Raw genomic sequence first — 24,540 nt, 5'->3', positions numbered from 1 at the left:
TGTGTGTGTATGCAATATAAAGAACCAGTTTTGACACAAAAATCTCTTCCTTTCTCCACACAACTGGTTGGCATTTCTTTTAACGGCAGAAATAAAAGATAGGGAAATGGGAAATGTTCATGAATGCACACAGTCCTATCTATTGAGCACTAATTCATACAGAGCACTGTACTAACGCTTGGGAGAGTACAATGTAACTGAGTTGGTCATCATGTTCCCTAGACCACTTAAAGGGGGCAAGTAGCAGAAAAAGGAATACACAACAGGTAAAAAGTTCCATCTACCCAACTGTTTTTGCTTTGATTAAATACTGTATGTATATAGCTTTTTTATGTCATTAAAGTGCTTACACTGTACTAAGCACTGTGGTAGACACAAGCTAATAAGGTTGGATACAGTCCATGTCGCACAGGGCTCAGAGTCTTAATCACCATTTTACAGGTGAGGTAACTGAGGCAAAGAGAAGTGAAATGACTATCCCAAGGTCACACAGCAGACAAGTGGTGGAGCTGGGATTAGCAACCAAATCCTCTGACTCCCAGGCCTGTGCTCTTTCCACTAGACGAAACTGCTTCTCTACCTTGACTGTGAGCCCATTTCTAGACTGTGAGCCCATTGTTAGGCAGGGATTGTCTATTTGTTGCTTAACTGTACTTTCCAAGTGCTTAGTTCAGTGCTCTGCACACAGTAAGTGCTCAATAAATACAACTGAATGAATGGAAAGCTTGGATTGGGGTTCTAATCTGTAAACTCACTGTGGGCAGGGACTGTGTCTAATTCTTTGTATTTGTACTCTCCCCAGTGCTTAGCCCAGTGTTCTATGCAGCGTAAGTACCCAAATATCATTGACTGGCTTTAAAATTATCTAGTTATGTCCCTGCTTTTGATAGCGATTTTGTAAAAAAACTGTTTTTTTTTTCCTTCCATGCATTTGGAGCAAAAGGGACAACTGAGCATCTACTTGAAGTGATTGTTTTTCCTTTAGAGTACAAAGTTCTACTTCTTGAAGTTTCTTCTACCTTTTCATTGCTTTTTGATGTCAAGGAATCCAAAATTTTCATTGTGAAATAAAGCAGGAGTATTTAAAGCAAGCCTAATTTTCAGCAGTTTCCTCATTTCCCAAGACTTTAAATAATTCAAATACTTCTCTAACTTCCACCGAAAATGAGGAACCATTCTAATTAAGTCCCAAATCATGAAGTTTGGTTAGACTAAAAGACAGTGTAGGAGCCATTACTTGGGAGATAGCAATGATAATTATAGCCACAAGGCACTATTTATCCCTCTTGCCAAAAGGTCAAATTGTTTTACAGACATTATAAAAATTACATCCCACCTAATGTGAGGCAGGTAGAGAGGAGACAATTTTGTCATTCTGAATTTACAGATGAAGAAGCAAGACAGAGAGGAGTCACTAGTCCAAATCAACATGGAATGTGTTTACTAGTCCTTTGGATTTGGTCTTGAACCAAGGCTTATGTAATAAAATACCACTGTGAGATAGGGAAGGTTAGGTGCTGATTCCATTTTAAAGATAATAATAATGTTGGTATTTGTTAAGTAAACTCTTACTATATGCAGAGCACTGTTCTAAGTGCTGGGGTAGATACAGGGTAATCAGGTTGTCCCACGTGAGGCTCACAGTCTTAATCCCCATTTTACAGATGAGGAAACTGAGGCACTGAGAAGTGAAGTGACTTACCCACAGTCAGTTGACAAGTGGCAGAGCTGGGATTTGAACCCATGACCTCTGACTCCCAAGCCCATGCTCTTTCCACTGAGCCACGCTGCTTTTCATACAGAAATAGAAGCAAGGTGGTGATGAACCCTGTTGATATGAAAGGTTTTTGAAAAGAACAAAAGCAATAATAGGAAATAGAGACTTGGGGAAGGATTAAATCCATTGAGGGAAGAGGTTTCCCCTGTCTAACAACTGGGAAAAAGAAATTCCTTAAAATCCCAGGGAATGGCAGGACCGAAAATGATAAAACCAAAGGTTCATGGAGCAGGTGGGGTTAGGGAATCTGAGACTTGACACACGGTGCAAAGTTTGAGAAGCTGTGGGAACAGGATAGATATGAATTATAAGGGATCTTAGGAAGGCAAAAAGCACACTCGTTTAAATGCAGCTTATTATGGTGCAAGTTGGAATGATTCCACTTCCCTGCTTACCAATTCCCTCTGATTTCACGTCTCCCCAGATATTGGTCAGATGATTTCCTGTCCCTATCCCTATCTCCCTGATCCCCTCCACCCTCTCCCCTCCACTCATGACTTTTCTACTCTTAGAGAAGTGAAGTGACTTGCCCACAGTCACACAGCTGCCAAGTGGCAGAGCCGGCATTCGAATCCATGACCTCTGACTCCCAAGCCCAGGCTCTTTCCACTGAGCCATGATGCTCCTCAATAGAGGAGTGCAAGCAGGAGGTCAGAAAGTGGAAGCCGGCAGTGGGGAGGGGCTGCCCTCTTGAACTTCCCCACAGGTCTCCTCCTCCTCCTCCTCTGCCACTGCCTGGCCTTTGCACAGTCCACTTTGGTCTGGCCTCGGTCCCCAGGCTTTCAGAAACCACAAAGTAGCATCAGCAATAGCAGTCTAGGAATAGGAAAGCAGCAGGGCATTAAGGTGTGATTTGGAGGTGTGGGGAGGGAGTTGAAATAATAATAATAATAATAACAATAATAATAATAATGGTATTTGTTAAGTACTTTCTATGGGAAGCAGCGTGGCTCAGTGGCAAGAGCCTGGGCTTGGGAGTCAGAGGTCATGGGTTCGTATCCCAGCTCTGCCACTTGTCAGCTGTGTGACTGTGGGCAAGTCACTTAACTTCTTTGTACCTCAGGTAACTCATCTATAAAATGGGGATTGTGAGCCTCACGTGGGACAATGTGATTATGCTGTATCTACCCCAGCGCTTAGAACAGTACTCTGCACATAGTAAGCGCTTAACAAATACCAACATTATTATTATTGCCAGGCACTACTAAGTGCTGGAGAGGATACAAGTAAATCAGGTTGGATACAGTCCCTGTCCCTCGTGGGATTTACAGTCTCAATCCCCATTCTACAAATAACTGAGGCCCAGAAAAGTGAAGTAATAATAATAAAGATACTTGTTTATAAGTTACTATGTGCCAGACACTGTTTTAAGCAGTGGGGTAGATACAAGTTAATCAGGTTGGACAAAGTCCCTGTTCCATATAGAGCTCACACTCTAAATCCCCAGAGAGAAGTTAAGGCTTCGGGGTGTGTGTTTGATTTTAATTGGTATTTGTTAAGCGTTTTATCTCTGCCAGGCACTGTACTAAGCACTAGGGTGGATCCAAGTGAATCAGTCTGGACACAGTCCATGTGGGCTCAAAGTCTTAATCCCCATTTTTCAGATCAGGTAACTGAGGCACAGAGAAGTCAAGTAACTTGACCAAAATCACATAGCAGACAAGTAAAAGAGGTAGGGAACCTAAGAGAGCTGCTCTGGAGGCGGTGTGCATACGCAGATTTCAGCAACTGAGCCACCTAACCCAGGAGCAGTGAAATTTCTCAGTTCTGATTAAGTCAAGAGCCATTTGAGTATTTAAACACCCATGGCCCCTTCTAGTTCCTTCCTAAAAGACATGAAATAGAACCAAAATCCTTCTGATTCCAGGCCCTTGGGCTATCCACTAGACCCATACTGCCTTATGACTACCAACTATGCTGCTTGGTACTCTCCCCAGTACTAAATTCAGTTATCTCTAGGTGCTCAAAAAACACCATTTATTGACTGATCTTTGTCACGTGAAGCGCTCCATGGAGCTGAGAGGTTCCAAACATCCAATGTAGCCACACCATGGGGGAAACATGAGTGGCAGTTAGAAACGACAAATGGTAGGTTAGCGTTACTTATATTTATTGAGGGCTTACTGTGTGCAGAGCATTGTACTAAAAGCTTAGGAGAGTACTATATTTCCTCTCCACAGCAAGCTTGCCATCTAGATTTGTAGCCTGGAAAACTGTAATTTCTGTAACTGTAGCTTCTCCAGATTGAATACCATGGGAGCCAAAATGGAATAGAGAACGGGGGTTAAGCAGGAGGACTCAATATCTTGGTTGAAAATAGGGAGTTGGTCTGAAAAAGAGAAGGCAGAGAGGGGAGGAGGAGGACAATAGCCTTCAAGTGTAAGAAGAGTTGCTGCTGAAGAAAGATTTCAACCACTTCTTTTCCAGTACAACCTAGGCTAGCACGAGAAGGAAGAGGCTTAATTTGGAGCAGTACAGATTTTGGATGAGCATAAAAGAGTGCTAATTGGCAAGTAAGGATCGTTAAACTCTGGAAATGGCTAATGAGAGAGGCTGGGGAATTGCCTTTTCTGGATTTCTTTAGGAGTCAGCCAGGCAACCATCTGTTTAGCTTGATTTAGGTTTAGCTGGGAGGCAGGGGGATGATTAGATGACCTCTTGAGGTTCGTAATGACTATGATTACATGATTTTATGAAGAGACAGCAGCTCACAATCTTTCTGGCCACTTTAATACACATGAATGCATCCCTTTATTAAAAGACTGCAATTCACAGAAGTCTTTCCTGCCAACCTAGGACCCAAGGGTAGTGGATTTGTCAGAAGATCCTCTCCAAATACAAAAGGCAATCCAATTAATATTTCATGGAAGAATAAGAGAAAATACCTTATACAGTGCATTTGGAGGTAATTACCGCACAGCAGAGGAGATTAGCATTCTCAAAACCATTTAATGTGTTATAAATGCCTAGATATTTGTAAGTTCCTCCCTGCTTACCTGAACCAAAGTTAAACTCCAAATAGGAAAACTACTCCACTCCAGACAATATTATTAAAGCTGCCACTCATCCCTGTCAGAGTGATTTAGGGTCAGTGGGTATTTCTTAAACCCATTTCCCATTAGGTTTAAATCTAGGCAGGAAAAATATAAATTCCAAAGTAAATCTTGGCATAAAGGTACCTTCTCTACACAGAGTCAGAGTATTCTCTGAACATTTAGAAAAGTGGATCACCTTATTTTTCACCAAGCAAGGGAAAAAACTTTACCAGATTTCAAGTCTTCCCTCTGATAGATCAAGAGAATGAATTCACCTTGATTCCCAGGTAATAACCAATCAATCATTGGTATTTATCAAGTGCTTACTGTGTGAAAAGCATTTTAATAAGTGCTTGGAAGATGCAGAACACTGTTCTAAGTGCTTGGGAGAGTACAATACAGAGCTGGTAGACATGTTTTCTGTCCACATGACCTTATAGTCTAGATGGGAAGGGAGACATTAATATAAATAATATGCAATATATAATTTATAGACATGTACAAATGCCCCAAAGTTACAGATCCAAGTGCACAGATGATGCAGAAGGGAGAGGGAATGGGGGAAAAGAGAGCTAAATCAGGGAAGCCCTCTTGGAGGAGATATGTCCTTAATAGGCTTTGAAGTTGCGGAGAGTGGTGGCCTGGAGTGTATGGAAGGGGAAGGAATTCCAGGCCAGAGGGCAGATGTAGGAAAAGGAAAACAAACACTCTTTTGGGGAAATTATCAGATCCCATGGCTTCTATTACCCTTACCCTTGACTCATAAGTCTACCTTCCTTGCCCTTAACTTTCTCCTTGAAGTGAAAATAGCATTTAATTAGTACCCACTTGGTGTAGGATGCTGAACCAGAGGCTTGGGAAGCACAGAGTATTCAAGTGACATGTTCCCTGCCCACAAGAAGTTCACATTCCTAATGCACAACACTGATATAAAAATATTTACAATTAGAGTTCAAATAAAGTGGACGCACATATGTGAATGTTAAAGGGCAGTGTGTAAGTGCTAGAATTGGCAAACAGCATGGCCTAGTGGAAAGAGCACCGACCTGGGAGTGAGAAGACCTGGGTTCTAATCCCAGGTCTGCCACTCGTCTGCTGTATGATCTTGGGCAAGTCACTTCACTTCTCAGTGCCTCAATTTCTTTAACTGTAAAATGGCGACTCCATATCCGTTCTCCGCCCTACGTAGGCTGTGAGCCCCATTTGGGATAGGGACTGTGTTCAACCTGATTGATTAGTAACTATCCTGGCAGGGAGATCAGGAAAGAAGAGTAGAAGAAGAGAAGTTATGGGCTGACAGAGGAAGCACGTAGCAAGATTGGAGGGGAGTGATCACTTTCATTCATTCATTCATTCATTCATTCAACTGTATTTATTGAGCGCTTGATGTGTGCAGAGCACTGTTCTAAGCACTTGGAAAGTACAATTCAGCAATAAAGAGAGACAATCCCTGCTCACACGTACAGTCTTGTAGTTTCCCAAATGCTTAGTACAGTGCTTGACATTGGTATTGTGGCCATATGATCTAAACTCTAATAGCTTTCAAAATTAATTTTTGGAAGTTACTTTTTCTTGATGCAATCTTTAAAGTTATCTATTCACTACCCCAAACTTACCACACTGATAGGCGTATTCGCATACTCTATTCACCCTAGCTGAAAATAACTGTAACATCTTTGTTCCTCTGTAGACTATAAGCCCCTTGTTTGTTTTGCTTGTTATGGTATTTATTCAGTACTTTCGACATGTCAAGCACTGTTCTAAGTGCTGGGGTAAATATAATCAGATTGGACACAATCGCTGTACATCTACATGGGACTCATACTACATGGGACTCACAGTCTAAGTAGCAGGCAGAACAGGTACTGAATCCCCATTTTACCATTGAGGTAACTGAGGCACAGAGACATTTAGTGAGTTGCCCAAGATCACATAGCAAGCAAGTGGCAGAGCCAGTATTAGAACCCATATCCTTTAACTCCTTAGTCCGTGCTTTTTCCTCTAGGCCAGGCTACTTTCTTGGGGGCAGCGGCTACTTCTCACAGTGCTATTATACTGTACTTTTGCAAGTGATTACTATAATGCTGTACACACAGTAAGCACTCAAAAAATACCATTGACTTGAGATGGGAAGACCAGATGGGAGACTAATGCAATAGTCCACCTGTGGCATGGGGAGAACTAGTACCAGGACGGTAGCAGTTTCGGAAAAGAAGCGGGGGTGCTTCTCTGAAATGGTGTCCACGCATGAGAGTGGCCTGGAAGGGAATAGTGAATGACAGAAATGAGTTGGACTGTGGATTTCTGCGATGGGAGGAAAGTGCTCTTGTCGACTATGATGGGAAAGTCAGTGGTGGAAGTGGCCTTAAGGGAAAGATGACAAGTTTCGTATTTGTTTTGGTGGGTTTGAGGTGCCAGCTGGATGTGCAAATGGAGCTGCTCCAGAGGAAGATGGGGATGTAGGGGCTACAGATCCTACGAGAGGGCAAGTCTAGAGAGATAGATTTGGGAGTGTTTTTTTTTTCCTTTTTATGGTATATGTTTAGCCCTTTCTATGTGTCAGGCACTACAATAAGTCCTGGGGCAGATACAAGCTAATGAGGTTGGACACAGTCCATATCCCATTAGGGAATCAAAGTCATAATCCCCATTTTACAGAAGAGGTAACTGAGGCACAGAAAAATGAAATCACTTGCCCAAGAATACACAGTAAACAATTGTCCGAGCCGGGGTTACAACCCAGGTCCTTCTCACTCCCGGGCCCAGAGAAGAATGGGTTTAAAGCAAGAAGAGTAGAATACCTAGAACAAAACCTTGGGAGATGTCTGGGGTTAAAGGATGAGAGATGAAGGAGTCAATGAATAAAATTAAGGAAAAGCAGTCATAGAGGAAGTATGACAAGGATAATATTGTGTCTGCAAAAATCTAGGCCTGATAAGGTGATTTTTTTTTGGAGGGGGGGATGTAGATGTAAAAAGCAGTGAAAAAGGTTGAGGAGAACTGCATCGGAATGTTGCCCTTTGGACTTGGTTATAAGGTGGACATCAATGTCCTTGGGAGAGCCAACATGGTGGAGTGAAGGAGTTAAAAACCAGGATGCAGAAGGTCAAGAAAAAAATTGGCGAATTTCTTCCAGCCTCCATGACAATTCTACAAAGATTTCCCACTGGAACCTCAAACTCAACATGCACCAACCCTTAATCCTCAATTTCCCTCTCAAATCTTCTCCTCCATCGACAGAAATTAAATGCCTGTTCTCCTGCTACTTAGACTGTGAGAGCCATGTGGGACAGGAACTATATCCAACTTGATTCCTTTTATTTACTCCAATACTTAGTACCGTGGTTGAGCCACAGAGAGTGCTTAACAAATACTACAATCGATATGGCCTCTTGGTACTTTGCAGAGCCTCTCTTTTCAAAGACTTAGGCTGTAAGCCCCATGTGGAACAGGGACGTTGACCTGATCAACTTGTATCTACCTTGCCCAGTGCTTCTCCTCTCAGAATGGCACCTGGGGAGTTTCTAGGACTCTACCAGTCTCAACTACAGGAGGAAGATTCAGGCAGAGGCCTATCCATTCCATTCCAAGCTTGGGCAGTGGTTAGCGAGTGGAAGGCAATCTGTCACAAGTCAAAACTCTCCTGTGCTGGGCAGCAGCGGCATGGAAGAGAATCAAGGGTGAAGACTCAAGTTTACTGCACGGAAGGAGGCAGTAAAAGGTAAACCACTTTTGTATTTTTACCAAGAAAATTCTATGGATACACTAGCAGAACGATTGCAGATGGGAGTGGGCATTCTGGTAGAGATGTGTCCATGGCATCGCTAAGGGTCGAAGATGACTCAACGGCATAAGACAAGACCCCAGTGCTTACGCCAGTGTTTGACACAGTAAATGCCAAGCAAATACCATTTTAAAAAGAGAACCATCTCCCTCTGGATTAGTACCCACCAGGACAGCTGATCTCTTGTAGTGGTCTTCCAACAGCCCACTACTCTATCTCATCTCTTGAACCCATGTATCAGTCTGTCTTTCACTGACCAAATTGCGCTTCATCTCACAGTAGAGGAGCTGCTTGACAGTTCTGCTATTATCTATTCTCTTTTTGTGTCCCTCTCTAGACTAAACCCATTGTGAGCAGAGAACCTGTCTGTGGTATTGTATTGTTACAAATATTTAGGACACTGCTTTGCACACGGTAAGCACTCAATAAATACCAATGATTAATTCACTGATCCATATAGATCTTCAATTTGATGGCAGACTGGAAAGCCTGTTGCCACCCTGGCTTTCTTGATTACTTAGACCATAAGCCCTGTGTGGGACAGGACAGTGTCCAATCTGATTACTTTTTAATCAACCCTTATTAAGGTCTCATCCCCACCAAGAGGCTTTCCTCAATTAAGCCCTCTTTTGCCCAGTTTGCTCTCCCTTCTGCATTATTTATCCACTTGGATCTGATATTTGCCCCACCCCCAATCCCAAAGTACTTATGTACATATCTTTAAATGACATATTATACATTACTTATTCATATACATTAATATCCATCTTCCCCTATAGACAGTAAACTAATTATGGGCAGAGAGAGTGTCTTCTAATTCTGCTGTATTATGCTCTCCCATGAATTTAGTACAGTACTCTGCATATAGTAAACACTCAATGAATAACATTGACTGACTGATATGTCCTCTTCGTAATGCCAAGCAATACTGCCACAGTTCCCTTTTCACCTATAGAAATACCAAAATGGTATTTTGCTATAGCTAGGTATACCAAAGTATACCTTTCTTAGGTATTTTGGTTTAGCTAGGTATTTTGGTATAGCTAGAGAATCAGTTTATGTATCTCTATAATCTGATTGTTAAAGCAGCTAGATGGAAAGTGTTTAACAAGTCAGTCTAACAAGTAACCAATGTCATCGCCAATGGTATTTATTGATCACTTACTAATAATAATAATAATTATTATTATTATGGTATTTGTTAAGCACTTACTAATCAGGTTGCCCCATGTGGAGCTCACAGTCTTAATCCCCATTTTACGGATGAGGTAACTGTGCACAGAGAAGTTAAGTGACTTGCCAAAGGTCACACAGCAGACAATTGGCAGAGCCGGAATTAGAACCCATGACCTTCTGACTCCCAGGCCCGTGTTCTATCCACTACATCACGCTGCTTCTCTATCAACACTTATACTATCAACACATGGTATTTACTGAGTGGTCACTGTGTTCAGAGCACTGTGCAAGCACTTGGGAGAGTTCAAAATAACATTTCCTGCCCACAATGAGCTTATATATTTTATTCAAGAAAAGCCATCCACTTTGTTGAGAGACAAAATTACAGCAACTGGCAAACCCTTCAGGTAGCTTCAGTAAGCAACTGTCTGTTAGTATTATATTATATTCTTCCAAGCGCTGAGTACAGTACTTTGCACACAGAAAGCACTCAATAAATATGATTGAATGAAGATATAGTCTCTAAATGTTTGCATCAAGAGTGGAAATACTGGAAAAAGTTAAAAAAAAACAAACACCCATTCTTTTTAGGAAAGGTGGATGGGGTCTTGAAATTCCATTTGGACTTTTACTTGAAAAAGAGCCCAATTTACTACCTGGACCAGGTACTGGCCAGGAATGTCAAAGTAGGAAATAAGTGCGTCTCTCAGTGGGACATTTAAACAACCCCATCATCTCGATCCCTGGAACTACCAGATATGGCAACTAAATCACTGTAATAAAATGATGGTTTTTGAAATGTTTGAGCCCCTGGCTCCCCAAAGGTTCCTGTAACCTCTGTTCAAACAAAAAGCAAACCCTGCCCAGTTTGGAAAGAAGGAATTGGAGGCTGAGAGGCTAGAGTGAAAGCATCAGAGTGCACTTGCCCAATGTGGAGTTATGCTAGGGAGCAGCTCTTGGGGAGGGAAGGAAGGGAAAGGAAAAGGTGGGAGCAAGGAAAAAGAAAGGGGGGGAGGGGTCTTTGCAACCTCCTTCTCAACTCTCCCATGAACTCTTGGGTTTCATGACCTTCACTTTATGAAACAGCCCTTACAAGGACTTTTATAAAGCAGGGTCTTTAAAAAAAACAACTGTCAGATACCACATTTTCTGATTTAATCTTTTTGGATTGGGAAGGATTGGTTTCTAAACATTCAATTTTTAACTACTGGGAGTTTGGATTGCCAATCCATACAATGAAGCCATTATTTCTAATGAAAACAAAGCAGACTACACGCACATTGGCAAGGAATAAACTGGTAATCAATGTTTCATTGTTAATGACTTCAAGGAACTAATGCTGAGGCAAGGTTTCTTCTAGACTGTAAGCTTGTGGTGAGGGGATGTATCTACCAACTTTGTTATATTGCACTTTCTCAAGCGCTTAAAACAGTGCTGTGCACAGAGTAAGTGCTGTGTAAATACGATTGATTGATTCCCGCTAGTCAATCAATTCTGTCATGTTGAGGGCATTTCTTTTCTGTCACCAATAAAGCTAAAGACATTTGTGGCCCTTCTGTGATACCTGATGGGGGACTGTGTAATCCTATGGCAGAACTGAGGAGACTGTGCAGATGAATCTGATACCAGCATGGCTTGGGTCCCTCTTGCCTCACTAGCCAAAAGCAGGACTTGGCCCTAGGTCTTTCTGGTGGGCAAAGGAGACCTGAACACAGGGTTCACAGCCAATCAGCTGACCCATCAGAGCAGGGTGACAGTGACTCACCTTAATGCTCGGTGCACAGTGAGTGCTAAATATATTGATTGTTGAATTGACTAGGAATCCTTCCCTAGGTGGACTGCCCCAGACTCCACCGCTCCCTTGTAGGTCCGAATTTTCACTACACTGCCATCTAGATCCTTACCACTATTTGCTTTCAGGAAAATCCAAGCACATTTGGCTTTCAGAGCCTGAGGTAAAGGCTCATTTGTTCAATCAAGCTTTTGGCTGAACAAAGTACCTGGGATTAGTTTGGATTATCTGACATTTAATTTTCTACATCTGTGTGTTACTGAAGCAAAAGGCTGAGGATTTGAGCAAACATTTTTGAAGTCATCATCAGGACTCCTGCTGAGCAGAAGGGAAACCCTTGGTTTGCTTTCTAAGAGGAAGCTGAAAAATGTTCTCCAAACTAACTCGCAAGAAGTGACTCAGAAGAGGATTTAGAACACCAAGATGTTCCTTTTATGCATAGAAAAAAAGAAAATATTAAAGACCAAACAAGGAGGAGATTGGGCCATGGAACTACTATGACTACCTGCCAGGCGACCATTTAACATTCCACTCTGTCTCTGTTTGGGGTAATATTTAGGGCAGGAGGGGTGAGTATGATAGGAAGCTTAAATCAACCATCAATCAATGGTATTTATTGAGTGCTTACTATGTGCAGTACACTGTACTAAGCTCTTGGGAGAGTCCAATGTAATAGAATTAGCAGACGAATTCCCTGCCCATAGCTAACAGCCTAGAGGTGGAGACAGACATTAATATGCATAAATTATTAATCTATAATTTAAAGATATGTACACAAGTGCTGTGGGGTTGTGACGAATAGGCAACGTCCCAAAGTCATATATCCAAGGGCACTGGAAAATATGTAAGCCCAAAATAAGTTCTAAAGTTTCTGTTTACATATTACATTTGTCAGTTCTTCTCAGTTGGCTTGCCAATTAGCTAATTACCAAGCGAGGCAATACCCCACTCAGCAGAAAAGCGCTATGCTTATTGGAGTTTAAATATCCATTCTGAGAAATGAGTCGTAATATTTTCCCAATTATAATTCCTCGTAATCTTCACTACAAAGGAGTTGGTAATAGGCAAAATCTATCAAACAGAGCGTGAGAATGGGGCGATTTATAAGGTGTTTAAATTTTAAGGAAACAATGTACATTAAAATGATCTGGGTGTGCAGGGCAATCATGTAATTTCCCTCTTAAATTCATTAATATTACTTATTAATGTTCACCTTAACTTCATTTTGGCATTCAGGTTTTGATCTCAGTAAAGTGCTCCAGTGCAAAATGAAAATCATCAATATCATTAGCAGTAGTTTAAAGAAAGGTCTTGCACTATGATGGATAGGTCCTGGAGCTCTTCTACTTAAGTCTGAATGAGGGGGGAAAAAGGCAAGTTATCCTATTTGACTTTCAAAATTCCATCTACATTGAGCTTCCTTTACATTCTTCAAGAGCCTCACATTTTATAAAACCTCATTCTGTAGTAGTTATTCAGAGCCAATGCTGCATGCATATGCAGAATCATTTCTTCTGACACCATGAGTTGAAGTATCCAAACATGCTCACATTGTCAATAAAAAAAGTTCCCAAGATTCCTAACAGGATTCTAACCACAACAGGGAGTGAAAACATAAATTATGGAAGAACTAAGTGAAGTTTTCTACAGGCCCTGATTGATATTTACAACAAAGCTAGCCTGTGTATATGTACCTAAGCATATACACACTTACTAGAAAAACATATTCATTCATTCAATTGTATTTCTTGAGTGCTTACTGTGTTCAGAGCACTGTACTAAGAGTTTGGGAATAGACATGTTCCCTGCCCACAACAAGCTTACAGTCTAGAGGCAGGGGGAGCAGGTCGATGTGGACAGACAGTATAAATCAATTACAAATTTGTACATAAGTTTGAGGCTGGTAGGGGGGAAGAACAAAAGGGAGCAAGTCAGGGGGACACAGAAGGGAGTAGGAAAAGAGGAAAGGGGGACTTAGTCAGGGAAGGACTCTTGAAGAAGATGTGCCCTCAAAAAAGCTTTGAAGGGGGTGGGGGGAGTAATTATCTGTTGGATTTGAAGAGGGAGGGTGCTCCAGTCTAGAGGCAGGACATGGGTGAGGAGTCAGTGGGAAAATAGATGAGATTGAGGCACAGTGACAAGGTTGGCATTAGGGGAGCCAAGTGAGCGGATGGGTTGTAGTAGGAGAGTAGCCAGGTGAGGTAGGAGGGGGAAAGGTGAATGAGTGTTTTAAAGCCAATGCTGAGGACTTTTCGTTTTATGTGGAGGTGGATGGGCAACTACTGGAGGTTCTTCAGGAGTGGAGAAAATGTCCTGAGCATTTTGTGGTTTTTGAAACCACCACTCTGCACAAAGAAAGACTGATCACAAGAAACATCATGGGAGCAGGGTGGTGGGAGGGTGAAAAGCAATACAAATTATAGGCTAGCTCCTTGGATAACGTGCTTGCCTAAATATAATCAATAAATAATATTTATTGAGTGCTATGTGCAGAGCAATGTACTAAGCACTTGGGAGAGTACAATATCGCAGAATTAGCACACATGTTCCCCGCCCATAATAAGCTCACAAAAGGTGTCTAAATGCTATCTATACCTGAAAGTTAAATGAAAAAGAAAAAGTATTCCAAGTCAAGAGAAAAAACACAAAAAGAAATCCATCACATGGGAAATGTGTGGCACTGATCTCTGAAAAGAACACTATATCTTTAAATGACCATAGAACCCACTCATTCATTGCAGAGCTTCTCTGGGAATTGTCTGTTTATGAACCGTCATGCAATTCTGCTGTGCTGCCAAATATTAATTGAAACAATTAACTGTAGAGAACACGTGGGCACAAAAATATTAGTACCGCATAATCCTTTCTAGTTAAAAGGTCCTTACTGGATTATTGTGGAAAAGCTCTGGAGTTCTAATTACCTATGGAAGTCCCACAAGGTTACTGCTGAACACGGTAATTAGACGGTTGTAATATAAGGTGTGAGCTGGGGATTGAGGATTTGCTCTAAGTACCATGGTGTTTTCATGGCTATTTACTGTGCAGAGTACCAGAATCTAATGGAATTTGGTGGAAATCTCCAATGACTATTATAAGCATGTAGTTAACAGAAATGTATCTTAATGTGGGTTTTGTGATTGGTATGGAAATATCATACACTGGGATCCTTAGCTGCACAATGGTGGAAAAAAAATTGCCTGAGTTGTTGCGGATTAGGATCTTCCCGAAGAATTTGATTCTTGCCTTTATTAGATGTTTTATTCAGGAGCATTTATGGTTTTGAGAAGATTTTTTCAATAGAAATAGTCCAGCTCTATAAAGGAAACGTTGCAGTACTTCGCTTCAAATCCCAGATAATATTTGCAGAGATACAGTTGTCTTTTACCACAGGACTGGGACATCCTAAAATATGGTTTCTAAGATGGGAGGCAGCTCCCCTCAGGCTCAGCATAGCAAGTGGGAAAAGGGAATTCTGCAAGCTTCAGAGGGGGTGTTTACTTCTTGGCTCTGTTTTGCATAATCATTAAAAAAGAAAAAAAAACCTACTCTTGACCATGGACCTCCGGTTAGTTATTAATGCTTGTGGGGAATCTAAAGTTTGCCTGGGCCTCTCCCTTCCCTCCTCCAGGAAACATAATCTGACTGCAACTGTGAATATAAAACATGCAGTTTAGGCAGTGAAAATGTTGCTCTTCCCCAAGTGTGGGTCCCTAAAATGAGGTTCTACAGAAAACAGTTTCTTAATATCCAACTATTCCACAGTTAGATTGTAAGGTCCTTGTGGAAAGGGATTTTGTCCACCAACTCCATTGTCATGTACTGTCTCAAACCCTTACGACAGTACTCTGCACACAGTAAGTGCTCGATAATTAGCAAATAATTGAGAGTCATGTTTTACTGTCAGGCTATATAGTTTTTTGTAAAAATGCTCTTGGTGGCATGCAATTCTATGGTTTTCTGTATTGGTTGATGGAAGTTCACTGTCATATGACAGAAGTGAAATCCGGCTCACTGCATCCTGCACCAATTGAAAAGTGTCTTGTACCAATGTATCACTGTGTTAATTAAGAACCTACTATATTTTATTGCTCCATGTAATGAAGCCAAAGTGACAAAGGACTGGTGGAGCTGCCAGTGGAATGGAAATCTATCCCCTTCTAAGTCAATGTATTTTTTTTTTCCTGAAGTTAGGGAAACATTTCCCCCCTTTTAGCCTTCTTCTTTAGGGTTCTAATACTGACTCCATCACTCATGTACTGTGTGACTCTGGGGAACTCACTACTCTGTGCCTCAGTTACCTCATCTGCAAAATGGGGACTGAGACGGTTGAGCACCCATGGGACAGGGACTGTGTCTAACTCGATTTGCTTGTATCCACCCCAGCGCTTAGTACAGTTCTTGGTACATACGAAGTGCTTAACAAATACCATTATTGTTATTACAATATATCAGAGTTGGGAGACATGTTCCCTACCCACAGTGAGCTTACAGTCTATAGGGGGGGTTTACAGCTTAGGGGTGGGATATGAGGTATGAGATTTGTGCTTCTTGCATGTTAACTACTTTCATTTCCTAAATGCTGCCAGTGTGTGGAATTCCTCTATTTGGCTAGAACCTTCTTGTGGACAGCTTCTGTGACCTTCTTTTAAGTGCTTAGCATTGGGCCTAGCACTCATTCAGTAGGAACTCGAATGTCATTGACTGACTGGACTGGGAAAATCTATTAATAATAATGGTGGTATTTGTTAAGCACTTACTATTTGTCAAGCACTGCATAAAATGCAGGGTTACAATTTAAAAAATTAGGTCAGATATAGTCTATGTCTCCCAACTGATAAGTAAGAGGAAGAAAAGATACTGAATTTCCACTTTACATATGGAAAACAGGCTCAGTGAAGTGGTTTATCCAAAGGCACACAGCAAGAAAGTGGCAGTTTGGAATTAGAACCCAGGCCCTCTGACTCCCAGGCCCTTATTCTTTCCTTTAGGCCAACCTGAAAAAAAAATCTATAAATAAGATATTATTGATATGGGACTCAGATTCGGAGGGATCTGAAGCCATTTGTACTTTTTGAAGCAACACGTCACAGAAGCTGTGAAAAATGATAGGCTGAGGATGTCAGGCAGAGGAATTTTTCTATGAAATCGCATCCTTATGTGCCTTAAGTGATTTGACTCAGGATTCTTCCCAGTGGATGCCTATTTCCCAACAATAGCTGCAGGCTTCTCTGCTCTTTTACTGGGAAGCCTGTCTGGACTTGTGAAAGGACCCTTGGCTACTCAAGGAAGCCACAGGATAGAGCAAAACGGAAGACAGGAATGATGGGAAAATGGGAAAGCTATCTGTTAATCCATGAGATGTACTGCAATCAGGGCCCTCTGTGTGAATAGCAGTGTGGCTGAGAATAGCAATGTGGCTTAGTGGAAAGAGCATGGGCTTTAAGCCAGAGGTCATGGGTTCTAATCCTAGCTCTGCCACTTGTCAGCTGTGTGACTTTGGGTAAGTCAGTAAACTTCTCTGTGCCCCAGTTACCTCATCTGTAAAGTGGGGATTAAGACTGGGAGCACCTCATGAGACAACCTGATAACCTTGTATCTCCCCTAGCACTTAGAACAGTGCTTGGTACATACTAAGCGCTTAACAAATACCATCATTATAAGCAATTAGTGTAGTGCTAAGTGCTTAGTACAGTGCTCTGAACAAGTAAGTGCTCAATAAATATGTCTGAATGAAAAAAACTCAAACTGATAATGACTCCGCAATGGCTGTGATCCTAACTGCAGCGTCCAACTGCCAGGAACATTAGGTTGGCACTTGGTTGAGCTTACCTTGGGAAAATCCAGACAAAAAAGGGAATTTTCTAGCAGAAAAGTTCATTAAAAAAAAATAATAAGCCCAGGCTAGGCTGAGCAAAGGAATTCTTAGTATATTTAGGTTTCATTTTGCTTAATGGTGATTAAGTTATTGCCAGTCATTTTAAACTGACTCCAACACTCCCACAACTCAATGTTCAGGAGATTGTGATAAGTTAGAATGCCTGAATCAATCAACCTATGGTATTTACTGAACCCTTACTCTGGGCAGAGTACCGAATGGAGCAAATATAACAGTTGGTAGATATAATTTCTGTACACAAGGAGGTTAAAGTCTACAGGAGGAAACACATATATATATTATTAGACTCCTTTATTATATAATAAATTATGGATACAGGAACATTTACATAGAATAATAAAAATAATAATAATAGTGGTATTTGTCAAGTGCTTACTATGAGCCAGGCACTGTTCTAAGCACTAGTGTAGATACAAGATAATCAGGTTGGACATGGTCCCTGTCCCACACTGGGCTCACAGTCTTAATCACCATTTTACAGATGAGGGAACTGAGGGACAGAGAAGTGAAGTGGCTTGCCCAAGGTCACATACCAGACAGGTGGCAGGGCCAGAAGTAGAACTCAGGTAATTATAATTCTCAGGCCTGCGCTCTATCCAATGGACCACACGGGTAAGTAGAGTATTAGAATATTTATTTACTTAAGTACTTGTCAGGTTGGGGTGAATAACAAATTGCCTAAAGGGTTCACAGCCAAGTAGAATTGATGCAAAGGAGATGGTGAATAGGAGAATTAGATGGTTTAGTTTGGGAAAGTCTCTTGGAGGAGGCATGCTTTTAGGAGGTAGGGAGAGAGGTAAACTGTTAGATATGAGGAGAGAGTGAATTACAGACCAAAAGGAAGAATGTGGACAAGGGGCTGTGGGTGGAACAGTTGAGACGGAGGTACAGAGAATAGGTTGGTGGTAAAGAAGCAGAGTGAGCACACTGGGTTGCTGCAGGGATGGATTGGGTTGGAGGAGGCGAGGTTTTTTATGGTATGACTAAGCGCGTACAATGTGGATAGTACAGTGCTTACTTCATTAAGCACTGGGGTAGATATAAGCTAAGTGGGTTAAACACAACTCATGTACCACATGGGGCTCACAGTCTAAACACAAGGAAGAACTGGTATTGAATCCCCATTTTACAGATGAGGTAACAGGCAAAGAGAAGGGGACTTGCCCAAGGTCACACAGCAGTCAAGTAGTGGAGCTGGGCTGAGAACCCCAGTTCTTCTGACTCCCATGCACGTGCTATATCCACTAGGGCATGCTGCTTCTCAAGAGCTGATTGAGTCACTTAAAGCCCATGGTGAGGAGTCTGATGCCAAAGTGGATGGCCAACCATGGAGGTTTTTGAAGAGTGGTAAAATACTAACTGAACACGTTTTCAGAAAAGTGAAATATGGACTACAGAGTGGAGAGACAGGATGGAGGGATGTCAGCAAAGGAGTCTAATGAAATAGTCAAGGCAGGAAATGATCGAGTGCTTGGATCAGCATGGTAGCAGTTTTGAGGGAAAGGAAAGGGTGGATGCTAGAGGTATTTTGAAGATGGGATTGTCAGGATTTCGAGCCAGATTAACTGAGTGGGTTGAATGAGACACGTGAGTTGGGGATAATGCCAGGTCATGGGCTTGTGAGACAGGGAGGATGGTAGAACTGTCTACCGTTAAAAGAAAGCCAGTGGGAGGACAGGGTTTGGGTGGGAAGATGCAGAGTTTCATTTGGGATGCATTAAATTTGAGGTGTCAGCACAACATCCAGAGAGAGATGTCCCGGAGGCAGGAGGGAATGTGAAACTGCAGAGAAGGAGAGTTCAAGGCTGGAGGTGTATATTTGGGAATCATTTGCACAGTGTTGGTAATTGAAGCTGTGGGAGCAAATGAATTCTCTAAAGGAGAGGGTATAAATGGAAAATAGAAGCTAACTCCTAACTGATCCCTGTAATCAAGAGGGTGGGAGGCGGAGGAGGAATCTATGAAAGAGAGACTGTGATGACACATCATGTAAATTTCCAAGAGCATAGTTCCATCACTTCTGGGTGTGACCACTGAAGAATCCAACTCAAAGTCCCTTCCACCCCCAGGTGGTCAAAGAGAAAAAAAATTTTTTAACATGTGTGGTGAAGTAACAGAGTAAAGTGATTGAAATCTTTAAAAGTGAGTCCAAAAGTTTTTGTTTGGCATCAAGCATTAAAACTGATTTATTTTTATAATTAATAATAACAATGGTATTTCTTAAGCACTTACTATGTGCCAAGCACTGTTCTAACTGCTGGGGTAGATACAAGGTTATCAGGTTGTCCCACATGGGGCTCACAGTCAATCCCCATTTTACAGATGAGGTAACAGAGAAGTTAAGTGATTTGCCCAAAGTCACACAGCTGACAAATTGTGGATACGGAATTAGAACCCACCATCTCTTACTCCTAAGCCCGTGCTCTTGCCACTAAGCATTACTATTACCATTATGAGTCAGTCATGTAAATACTTTTTCCACTCCCACCAGAGACTCTCGAAACTCCACCATTTCTCTTCACCATTTCACCATTACCTTCCATTAGGTTATGGTGGGCTCATGTAATAGAGACACCTGAGGCTAACAGGATAGAGGTATTAAGTAGAGGGACTTCTAGGGGATTTAGTGGTGAAATACCTGTAGGGGGTCAGCATACTTCTCCATGATTTCTACTAAGACTTCTGCTTCCGAATAATTGTTGAAAATGACAAGTTTGGAAGGGTTGGTGATTTCAAGTAGCTATCAGGTATCAAGTCATTTTTCTGCATGATGAATGTGTGCGAATCACTCTCAAAAGTCAAATACCGAAAACTTCTGTCCTTTGCATTGAATAAATCAATTAATAAATCTGTTATAGCCATCTTTACCCAATCACTGAGAAATTCCATACACAATTACTACTACAAAAAGTCATTAAAAAGGTAACCTCTGCCTTCCGTGAGGTCGGAAGTTAGGCACGTAGTAGAAGAAGTGAACTGGGGCTAAGACATCCGCAGCAGTCTTTGATTTAATTTGTGCCTCTGTATTTAGGTGCATTTGGTTTCACAAAGTATGCAGTCGGCCTTCCATGGCCTAGTGGAAAGAGCATAGACCTGAGAGTCAGAGGACCTGGCCTCTAATCCTGGCTCCACCACTTGTCTGCTGGGTGACCTTGGGTGAGTCACTTCAGGTCTCTGTGCCTCAGTTGCCACATCTTTAAAATGGGGATTCAATACCCGTTCTCATTCCTTTTTAGACTATGAGCCCATGCGGGACAGGGACTGTGTCCAACAGATTATGGTTTATCTACCTCAGGGTTTAGTACACTATAAAGCACAGGATAAGCATGTAAGTACCATTTAAAAATATACATTATTTCAGATGCCCTGTTTGCAAACAAATTACATATGACACAGAGTTCTACTGTACATTAGATACTTTTCCTTAACACCAGCACAAAGTAGATAGATATACCTCTGTCGAAGCCAAGATTTTTTCCGTTTCACTTCTCCAATTGGCTAAATGACTTATACTGCTAGGGGAGATACTAGAGTATTTGGATATATACAAAGAGCTCTGAGGCTGAGGTATCAAAGTGTTTAAAGGGGTACACAGCTAAGTGCATAGTCAATGTAGAAGGGAGGGTGAACAAGGTGGGAAAATGAGGGCAAAGTCAGGTAAGGCCTCTTGGAAGAGATGTGACTTTAGGACGATTTTGAAGGTGGAGAGTGTGATGCACCATCAGACGTGAAAGGGAAGGGAGTTTCAGGCCTGAAGGACAGAGTCAAGGGCTCAGCAATGATAGACAAAATTGAGGTTCAAGATTTTAATGTCTGTCTCCCCCTGTAGACCATAAACTCCTTGTGAGCAGAGCTTGTTCCTACAAATTTTATTTTTTTACTTTCTCAAGTGATTAGTACAGTGCTCTGCACTCAGTAAACACCATTGATTAATCTCTTGAAATTCAGCTACAATGGCAATTTTGCTAAAGGATGAATCTTGATAAAACCAATTCCTTTCAAATTTTGAAACTTTCTTAATAATAATGTAGGTATTTGTTAAGCGCTTACTATGTGCCGAGCACTGTTCTAAGTGCTGGGGTAGATACAGGGTAATCAGGTTGTCCCACGTGAGGCTCACAGTTAATCCCCATTTTACAGATGAGATCACTGAGGCACAGAGAAGTTAAGTGACTTGCCCACAGTCACACAGCTGACAAGTGGCAGAGCTGGGATTCTAACTCATGACCTCTGACTCCTAAGCCCAGGCTCTTTCCACTGAGCTTCGCTGCTTCTTAAACTTTCTGCACTGCAACTACTCACCTCTCATTTAGTTATTTAGTGTAATTTTTTTATGGTATTTGTTTAGCCCTTACTATGTACCAGGCACTGTACAAAGCACTGGGTACATACAAGTTTATCAGGTTGGACACAATCCCTGTCCCACATGGGGCTCACATTCTTAATCCCCATTTTACAAATAAAGTACTTGAGGCATAAAAAAGTTAAGTGACTTGTTCAAGGTCACCCAGCTGACCCGTGGTGGAACCAGATTAGAACCGTTCTTGGCCCTCTTCTGTTCTCCATCTACACCCACTCTCTTGGTGAACTCATTTGCTCCCACGGCTTCTCTATGCAGATGACACCCAAATCTACATCTCCTCCCCTGTTCTCTCATCCTCCCTTCAGGCTCGTATCTCCTCCTGTCTCCAGGACGTCTCCACCTGGATGTCTGCCTGCCACCTAAAATTCAACATGTCCAAAACTGAGCTCCTTTATCTTCCCTTTCAAAACCTGTCCTCTTCCTGCCTTCCCTGTCCCTGTGGACGGCATGACCATCCTTCCTGTCTCACAAGCCAGCAACCTTGGTGTCATCCTTGACTCAGCTCTCTCATTCACCCCACCAATTCACCAATGCCAGCCGATCTCACCTTTACAATATCGCCAAGATCCGCCCTTTCCTCTCTGTCCAAATGGCTATCGTGCTGGTACAAGCTCTCATAATATCCCGACTGGATTACGGTGTCAGCCTCCTCTCTGATCTCCCTTCTTCCCACCTCTCCCCACTCCAATCTATTCTTCATTCTGCTGCCTGGATCATCTTCCTACAGAAACGCTCTGGGCATGTCACTCCCCTTCTTAAAAACCTCCAGTGGTTGCCTATCAACCTCCGCACGAAAACAAAAGCTCCTCACTCTTGGCTTTAAGGCTCACCATCATCTTGCCCCCTCCTACCTCTCCTCCCTTCTCTCTTTCTACTGCCCACCACGTACACTCCGCTCCTCTGCCACTCACCTCCTCACTGTCCCCAGTTCACGCCTATCCAGCCGTCAACCTCTGGCCCACGTCCTCCCACTGTCCTGGAATGCTCTCCCTCCTCACCTCGGCCAAACTCTCTTCCCTTCTTCAAAGTCCTACTGAGAGCTCACCTCCTCCAAGAAGTCTTCCCAGATTGAGCTACTCCCCTTTCCCTCCGATCCCCCTGCTCCTCCTCCTCCACCCTCTGCTCCTCTCCCTTCCCTCTGCTCCTCCCCTCCCCCTTTCCCCTCTCCTCAGCACTGTGTTCATTTGTATACATTTTTTATTACCCTATTCATTTTGTTAATGAGGTGTACATCCCCTTGATTCTATTCATCATGATAATGTTGTCTTGTTTTTGTTTCGTTCTGTTTTGCTCTGCCGTCTGTCTCCCCCGATTAGACTGTGAGCCTGTCACTGGGCAGGGATTGTCTCTGTTGCACTTGTACATTCCAAGTGCTTAGTACAGTGCTTTGCACATAGTAAGCGCTCAATAAATACTACTGAAAGAATGAATGAATGAATCCAGGTCCTTCTGACTCCCAGGCCGGTGCTGTATCCACTAGGCCATGCTGCCTTCCCATAGTTGTTGTAAAATTATGCTCATCAGGAAATCACAGCAACATACTTGAGTTAACATGTTTCAGCTGCTAATGAATTCTGAATTACAAATTAAAAAGGGGAAAGTCTTTAACAACAAGTTTTGGACTATCAAATCAGACAATTTTAATTAAATTAAAACATTTTGGCTGACAAACCTTTCTTGCTGGGCCAGAACACAACCATCTCAGAACAACCCTTTGACAAAATGTTTCATTGGTGAATTGATTCAGCCATTAAGCCAACGCTACCTGCGCCCATAAACACTGCTTAATTCTATGCCAAAACCTGTCTACTACTGGGAAAATCCACCCAAGTGAAACAATTTCCCACTATTTACCATTCCTTAGACAACAGTTGTCCTTTCTACCCCCATTAATGCCCTTGTTTATGACCTACTTGCTCCAAATGCCCACCTTCCTTGCTCTTCTTCTCTGCTAACCATGCCCTTTGCTCCTTCAAGAATCTTAAGGCATTTTCATCCTGAAATGCTCCTGGGCCGCATTCTCAGTGGCTCCAAACACCCCAGCCACCTCCTTAGCATTTTGGAAGAAGTAGAAATACCTGCCACTGGTTATGAATATCTGTCATTTGAATTCACCTTATCTTCAACCTTTGTTGACTCTTCCTAATTGACACAGGAGATAAGTGCTCTCAGTCTGCTGCACTGTTGGACAACACTTTACTCAACCTTGTTATTTCTCACCCTAATCTTCCCTTCCCCTTCTTAGTTCACTGTTTGAAGTCCCTGTAATGGATCCAGAGATTCAAGGGGTATTTTTAGGGTTCCATCCACTGCAGGTTTTTTTTGAATCACATAAAACACTACTTCCTTTTTGAAGCTCTCAACTGGGAATTACCTCAAAGTTCTGTGCATGGGAACCATCTCAGATATCTAGCATTAAAGGAAAAATATCAATAATCCTGTGCCAGTGACCTTCTGAAGTTGACATCTAGTTCACTATGATCTTTTCCTCATTATGAAGGATTTTAAATATATTTTCAGTGAAATCCTCTATAGGGAAAGGAGACATACACCTTGCTAAAATCTTCAGGATATACTAGAAGACCGCTAGAAATATGTGTCCACTTTTTTGAACAATAGCTACAATGCAAATTATTGCAGTGTGGCTCAGTGGATAGATCATGGGGCTGGGAGTCAGAAGGACCTTTCATTCATTCATTCAATTATATTTATTGAGT

The 24,540-nt window shown here is 42.0% G+C and overlaps 1 protein-coding gene and 1 non-coding gene across 2 annotated transcripts in view; one reads left to right on the top strand and one right to left on the bottom strand.

Annotated features, from left to right (window-relative positions):
• PRKN (parkin RBR E3 ubiquitin protein ligase) overlaps nt 1–24,540 on the bottom strand; it is a 1,416,888-nt gene that overhangs the window by 455,942 nt on the left and 936,406 nt on the right. The window lies entirely within an intron of this gene.
• Nucleotides 8,308–8,445, top strand: LOC114809382. Its single transcript, XR_003757169.1, has one exon. It is a non-coding gene; the product is annotated as a small nucleolar RNA SNORA7 (small nucleolar RNA).

Source organism: Ornithorhynchus anatinus, chromosome 2 (assembly GCF_004115215.2).
Source record: "Ornithorhynchus anatinus isolate Pmale09 chromosome 2, mOrnAna1.pri.v4, whole genome shotgun sequence".
NCBI lineage: Eukaryota > Metazoa > Chordata > Mammalia > Monotremata > Ornithorhynchidae > Ornithorhynchus > Ornithorhynchus anatinus.
The sequence above is the reverse complement of the archived record's forward strand: the minus strand, read 5'-3'. Positions and strand labels throughout refer to the sequence as shown.